The sequence below is a fragment of the Olea europaea genome, chromosome 17, assembly GCF_002742605.1.
Source record: "Olea europaea var. sylvestris chromosome 17, O_europaea_v1, whole genome shotgun sequence".
In the NCBI taxonomy this organism is placed as follows: Eukaryota; Viridiplantae; Streptophyta; class Magnoliopsida; order Lamiales; family Oleaceae; genus Olea; species Olea europaea.
The window spans coordinates 3,621,427-3,629,163 of record NC_036253.1 but is presented as its reverse complement, the minus strand read 5'-3'; the positions used below and the strand labels follow the sequence as shown (position 1 = coordinate 3,629,163).

Below are 7,737 nucleotides of genomic sequence, written 5' to 3'. Positions count from 1 at the left end.
TCTACCAATTTTGGCATGAGTATAGAATTTCGTTTTATTTAATTGGATATTTTTAACTGCAGGTCTGGTGAAGACTTTGAGATTGTCAACCAACTACAAGTTTTTTTATTCTTATCATATATTTATATTTAATTAACTGAATCATTCTCAAGCTGAGATATAAAGTTTTTTCCAATTTTTTTTATTTTATTATTATTATTATTATTTTTTTTTTTGGTACATAAAGTCATTCAAAGACATTATTATAAAGCAATCATAAATACTTAGTCATGATTGATTCAGTCATCACTTATTATTCACATTCGATTAAAAAAAATGGTGAATTGTGCAGTTGCTTCGTTTGTCTAAAATACATCTTCTCACTCGTATATTAACACAAACACTAGAAATTAAGAGTACATAGAGATGGCTAAACTCAACAAGACTACTTTTCTTGCTCTCTTCTTCTGCTTCCTCATTTTTGCAGCCTATGGTAGGTAGTTTTTCACTCCATGAGCAGAGAGTTAGTTTTTCATTAATGGTTTCATTGTGGAAAACATTGTGATGTTCAGTACATAGGACTGAATGCGATTTGTTGAAAGAACTATATTTTTTCCGAATTTAATCAAGTCTAATTCTTTCTAGTTGAATGTAACAAGATATGTCATCACCGTATTCATTATTTTTCCATTCACCATGCATATGATTATCATAAGAAAATAACCCAAGACAGTTTAAAGAACCCTTTTTCCATCTCTCAGCCACAAGCTAGTGCACGTCACATCATAGTTTTTCTTGACATTTTCTCACCAAAAAAACATTCCTATATATGTGTTGTATCAAGTGAATTTTGGCTTGTTTTTCTTTTTTCTTAATATGATAAGAAACTTACAGAACATATACAATTGAGTAAGATAAATGCCTACCATAAAAGAAGTGTTCTTAAAACTAAAGTAATATATAGATGTAAATTTGTCGAATAATTGATACTATTTATCTTTCCCAATCCAATTTTTATGCAGAGATGCAAACGGGGGAGGCAAAAAAACCTTGCAGAAAACTTAGCAAAGAATGGCATGGGTTGTGTGCTCCTCATAAATGCAGTAGTTACTGTATTCACCACGAGGGGGCTTACCATGGTGCTTGTCTGAAAAATCACCAGAATAAGCATTTTGGTTGCTACTGCTACTACCGTCATTGCTAATCAATGAAACTTATATATAGTAATGTCGTCTGTTATTACATAGTTCTATGTACTTGTTGGAGGTCACGCCTTGTGCCTGTCTGCAAGTTTGTACTGTGTTTATGTTTCCAATAATATTGCAATCCTCGAGTGCTTTCGTTTTAAAAAATAAAAGCTCCCTGTGTGAGCTCTTGCAGCAAGTTGTATCTATCAGTTCTTGTTACTTTGTTGTATTTGTATTACCTTAATAATGAAGATTGTTAAGTTTCTTGTAGTCTGTTTCTTGATCAAATATAAAGTGGTCCAATGTGTTAAAGATGAGCATAAGATTTTATATGAGATGGTTCGATGTGGCATTAGAGTAAGTAAATGTGCAGAGTAAAATTCTCGTTGTCATCCATCTATGAAGAGTATGCTTGTATTAACAACTTAAGATTTTAGATGATATGATTTAGCAACATCTAACTTAAATGTGTATTGCCACGTGATTTATTTAATGTGATTATACCATAAGTTTATGATGTCAAGTTTTGTAATATAGTAAAGGAGTTAGGATGTCGAACCCATAGGGATTATAATTTAATTTTTACTAAGTATTATAATTGTGTAATTCCTACTTTATTCAGATGAACGGATGATTGTGTTAAACTAATGTAATGTGATTCGTTGTGACAAAGTTGATAAATGCAAGTTATCAATATGAAAAGGCCTAGGGATTGATTTCACCTTACTCTCAATTACGGTTCAACGATTTCCAATTATTCCAGTTATTTTTCCCATATTTAAAAGTAAGAATCCTAATATATTCCTCTCCCTCTCTCGAGGACCGGATAGAAAATAATCCTAGATTCCAATTCCAATATCTCTATTCCGAATTGAAAATCAAGAATTTATAAAAGTCCTTATTCTTTTATGGAGTAAGTTTCACAGACTTTATACTTTCTTTCGAAACCCATAAAACCTTTGTTGTATCAATCTTATGATCACGCCTAAATTCCCCTCTCTTGAGTGCCGAAATTGACTAGCATCTATTCATTCAATTATTGATCAAGTAATTTAAAGCATTAAAAGCATGACACAATTAAATATATGCGGAAAAATCAAAGAAATTATTATAAAATCATCTAACCATAATCTCGATTCGACTACATCAAACCCGTAGATAATTTGTTTAGTTCATGATGTAATAAATGAAAATCATACAAATTATAATAAACAACATAAGGTAAATGATAGAAAAAACTAGTCTTTTGGGTAGATCTTCAATCTTGTTCCTTGATATTGTTCCTCCTTCCTTTTGGTGTATTCAATTTTTGCCTCTTTCAAATTGTGTGGTTGAATTCTTCAATCTTGTCCCCTCCAATTCTTTTAGAAAATAGGTCTTTTAAATGGTATTTATAGTGTCTTGAAGTTCTTGGACGAATTAAGGTTAAGTTGGGCCAAAAAAAGATTCCAAAAAGATATTAAAAAACCCCCATTTTTTGGTGCCGAGTTCATTACTGTTTTCATCATCGTGGGCACTGGACACCATGGTGCCCACTTCGCATGGAAAATGCAATTTTCGCTTCCTTTGGTATTTTTGCCATAACTTCTTCGTCGGATGTCCGATTGAAGTGATTCAAGATGCCCTGAAAAGCTAACCCACAGACATCATTCTCCAATTCGATCATTTGTTATGTCAAAAATGGATCTCAATGTAAGACTGATATTAAGGAACATAACTTTTTAGTAGGAAATTGATTTGTTATTATATTTTGCCTAAATTTGATCTCTTTGACATCTTTCTTCATCCAATCGACTCCTAATACTCTTGAATCTTCATCGTGAGGTTCGACACAATTTTTGAATATTTGCACTTTAGTCCCCGAACTTTGGGTCTCTTACAATTTGGCATTTTTCTCCAATTTCGCTAACTTTTGTTTATTTCTTTCAATTTCATCAACCTACATCACAATATCAAAATACTTATTAAATTGCTTTTAAACACTCTCAAGGGTAGCAAAATAACAAATTAAGTGATACAAATATAATGAGTATGGAGCACTCATCATGTATTGATTTGAAAGGTTGTGAATTGAGAAAGATAATATGAAAGTACAAATTTGCAAGTTGGACTTGACAAACATTCAATAGAATGAAAATAGTATTTATTTGTTCATGAAAACCTCAATGCTTAGGTTTTGTTTAACCAACATCATCACCTAACCAAAGCCAAATACTAATCACAACTTGTGCCATCCTCAAAGTGTATTGGTTGTTTCCAGGTCGAGCCACGTGCTATGATATCGATATAATTATCCGACATCATTTTAAATCATCATCTGAATTTATTAGGCATCAAAAACTAACAATATCACCTCCAAAATGTATGAAATCTATTTAAAATGCATAATTATAGGTAATAATAACATCATTGGACACCCATATATAGATTTGGACAGAGCTGGAACCATCATAAAAACTTGATTTTGATTAGCCATGGTTAATATGAAACTCAGGCAAATAAAGCATCATAGACACATTTAGCCTCTATTTGACAACTATTTTTTTGATATTTGAGCTATTAGAATGTATTTAATAAAATTTCAATAATTTTTCATTTTTCTTAAAATGTAAAACTCTTCACCTATGAATTATCCACTAGTGAAAGTCTCCACGAGTTATGGCCATCACCAACAGAATGATAATTGATGATGGACAGAGACATCCATAAATTTTTCCCGTAGGTAATGCTTGGTTACATTTGGATATTCTGTCGTAGGTGATGTATGATTGATTTGTTGATTGACTCCACACACTGAAAATTGGTAGCTGAATTCACGAATAGGCCTGTGATGAAAATATACTATCGGTAAAGAATTATTCTACTTATACATAATGATTTATACACTGGTATGCATAATGTCCAAATAGCATTTCATCATTCGCGGGTGTTGGACATTATGTACACCTAGTTGTAGCAAACCCGTTGGTAAATTACCTACATTTTTTTGTAGGTAACATTCAACTACCTTAAAATAACAATTGTTCGTTGAAATATTTTAGCTTGTGCTTGTTAATAGAAATGGATTTTGTGGCTTCACCAATGGAAAATCCAAAGGCACGGTCCAATAATGGTAATATGTACCCAAAATAATTGAATTTCTGCAATAATTTTTTTTTCTTAATGAGATCCGTTGCTTTTGTCTTTCATGTTTATAAATACATGTTTGAAGGAAATTAAAGTTTAGATTTTTATCAAAGTTAAAGTCAACAATTAATTTTAATCACATATTTAATGGAATCCATAACTTCTCATTGGATGGAGAAAAAAGGCTCGAAACAATCAAGGTGGAGTGCTACATGCAAGAGGAAGATGAAAGGGCTCTTGTTCACAAAGAAAGTCTCTGGTTCAGTAGAAGAAATAAGCTACCTTAGCGAAGAAATCGATGCAAGGAAGAGGCATAGAAAGAGTGGAAAAGCTTGACAAAGTGTTCGGATCATTGTACAATGTCTTGAGATTTTTCAATAGCATAAAAAACATCAAAGAGTAGAGTTTTGCACCCGTGAAACTGAAAAAGCCACCTTTGGAACAATTTCGCACGAGTGGAAAACCAAAAACAAAGTGGCCCCTTAGCTCAGGTTCACCTTCGGTCCTTCCATCTTTAAATCGTTCAAGTTAGGTTCTATCACTTCCAATTGCTTTGAGATTGATCCTCCATATTCCCAAACTCATAACTTTGATCCTTCACCTTTTATTTTCTTCAAATTTGATCCTGTAATATTGTGTGATTGTCAAGGACGCATAACACGCAAAAATTACACTTTGATCGGTAAACTCCTTTCGTTACAGCTAGAGAGAACATTAGGTTTCATGTACATGCCAATCCCATTTTCTCTCTAGTCCATAGAGACAAAATCTAATGATTTTTTCTCTATGCAAATCCAAAATTTTCCCTTAGGTTTCCCTAGAAGTATACAATAAGTTCTTCCAACTAATTTTTCATAAGTTGATCACCTACTTCTTTCGGTTTGAATAGGGTGTCATGATCGCGCGCTTATTTTCTCTTTTTATTGGCCATTCCTTATTTAAACTTTTTAATGGACTGAGTTGTTACGTTCAGTATTTTTTTTTTTTTTTTTGGTAATATTATGTTAAGCCTTGGTGTAGAATCTTAAAATATTAAGAAGATCGCCTTGATAGTGATTATATGTTTTCAAATCAAATATCGTTTGGACATCCGTTGAAAACTTTGAATACCCAATGGCAAATAACCTCGTCTTCTACTTCATTCAATATTATATATACAACTTTTGTAAATATTAAATTCCTTGTAATACTTTATGCAAATTGAATATACAAATAAATATGATCATCAACATGTTTGAGGAAGTCCATGAATTCATAGTGGGAACCTATGATCTATTCAAACTTTTAATTTGGTACTTTCATGGTCAACATTATTATATGTTATTCCATGTATGATCACTTTCATGACTTGTTCATGGTACCCACATGTACGTTTACGAATTATTATAGTACAAGGAAATATCTAAAAGATTTTTTTTCCAAGTCTATCTCAAAAATCAATTTATATAGAAGTAAATAAAATAAATTATATGAACAAATTATTATGATGGGTTTATAGCGAGCATAAATATTTTCTCTAATATTTTTTACAATTGATACCGCATCTTCAGCTGATTGGACCATATCCAAAAATGAGTTACTCGACTATTTTGACATGAGGATAGAATTTTGTTTGATTGAATCGATATTTTAAACTGTAGGTTTAATGAGACTTTAGATTGTCAATCAGCTACAAGTAGTTTTATTCTTATCGTTAATTTATATTTAATTAATTGAATCATTTTCAAGCTGAGATGTCATGTTAAAAAAATATGAATCATAAAATTATCAATTATTTATTTATTTTTGTACACAAACTCATTCAAAGACATTATTATAAGGAAATCGTAAATATCAATCTTGATTGATTTATTCATCACTTATTATTCAGATTTGATTAAAAAAATATGTTGAATTGTGCAGTTGCTTCGTTTATCTATAAATACATCTTCTCACTTGTATATTATCACGAACACTAGAAATTAAGAGTACATAGAGATGGCTAAACTCAACAAGACTACTTTTCTTGCTCTCTTCTTCTGCTTCCTCATTTTTGCAGCCTACGGTAGGTAGTTTTGCACTCCATGAGCGGATAGTTAATTTTTCATTACTGGTTTCATTGCAGAAAACATTGTCATGTTCAGTACATAGGTCTGAACAAGATTTGTTGAAAGAACTACCCTATTTTTTTTTCACGTTTAATCAAGTCTAATTCTATCTAGTTGAATGGAACAAGATATGTCATCACCTTATTCATTATTTTTCCATCGACCATGCATATGATTATCATGAGAAAATAACCCGAGACAGTTTAATGAACCCTTTTTCCATCTCTCACCCAAAAGCTAGTGCACGTCACATCATAGTTTTTCTTGACATTTTCTCACCTAAAAAACATTCCTATATATGTGTTGTATCAAGTGAATTTTGGCTTGTTTTTCTTTTTTCTTTATACGATAAGAAACTTAGAGAATATATACAATTGAGTAAGATTAATGCCTACCATAAAAGAAGTGTCCTTAAAAGTAAAGTAAAATATAGATGTAAATTTATCGTTTAGCTGATGCTATTTATCTTTCCCGATCCAACTTTTATGCAGAGATGCAAACCGGGGAAGCAAAACCTTGCACAAAACTTAGCAAAGGATGGCATGGGTTGTGTGCTCCTCATAAATGCAGCAATTATTGTATTCACCACGAGGGAGCTTACCATGGCGCTTGTTTAAAAAATCACCATAACAAGCATTATGGTTGCTACTGCTACTACCGTCATTGCTAATCAATGAACCTTATATAATACGTCGTCCGTTACTACATAGTTCTATGTACTTGTTGGAGGTCAAGCCTTGTGCCTGTATGCAAGTTTGTAGTGTGTTTATGTTTCCAATAATATTGCAATCCTCGATTGCTTTCGTTTAAATAAAAGCTGCCTGTGTAAGCTCTTGCAGCAAGTGGTGTCAGTTGTGTCCATCAGTTCGTGTTACTTTGTTGTATTTGTATTGCCTAAATAATGAAGATTTTTAAGTTTCTTGTAATCTGTTTCTTGTTCAAAATATAAAGTGGTCGGATGTGTTAAAGACAAGATTTAAATAAATAAATGTGTTTACTCATTGAGGATAAAATTTTATATGAAGTGGTTTGACGTGGTTTTAGAATAAGCAAATATTCAAAGTAAAATTCTCCTTGTCATCCATATAGGAAGAATGTGCATGTATTAGTCGCCTTGGATAAAAACGAAAAGGTGTTCACATGAGGTGGACTATTTGAAGTTAACAACTTAAGATTTTAGATAGTATGGTTTAACATTGTCCAACTTAAATATGTATTGATTTGAAAGGTTGTGAATCAAGAAAGATAATATGAAAGTACAAGATTGCAAGTTGGACATGAAAAACATTCAATACAAAAAATAGTATTTATATGTTCATGAAAACCTCAATTCCTAGGTTTTTTTCAACCAACCTCAC

At 31.7% G+C, this 7,737-nt stretch overlaps 2 long non-coding RNA genes across 2 annotated transcripts; both read left to right on the top strand.

Annotated features, from left to right (window-relative positions):
* The first annotated feature begins 324 nt into the window (after positions 1 to 324).
* LOC111365774 lies at positions 325 to 1,436 on the top strand. Its single transcript, XR_002697480.1, has 2 exons — positions 325 to 472; positions 1,002 to 1,436. It is a non-coding gene; the product is annotated as an uncharacterized LOC111365774 (long non-coding RNA).
* Positions 1,437 to 6,222: 4,786 nt separating this feature from the next.
* On the top strand, positions 6,223 to 7,305 carry LOC111365773. The gene is made up of 2 exons (XR_002697479.1): positions 6,223 to 6,336; positions 6,871 to 7,305. It is a non-coding gene; the product is annotated as an uncharacterized LOC111365773 (long non-coding RNA).
* The last annotated feature ends 432 nt before the right edge of the window (positions 7,306 to 7,737 follow it).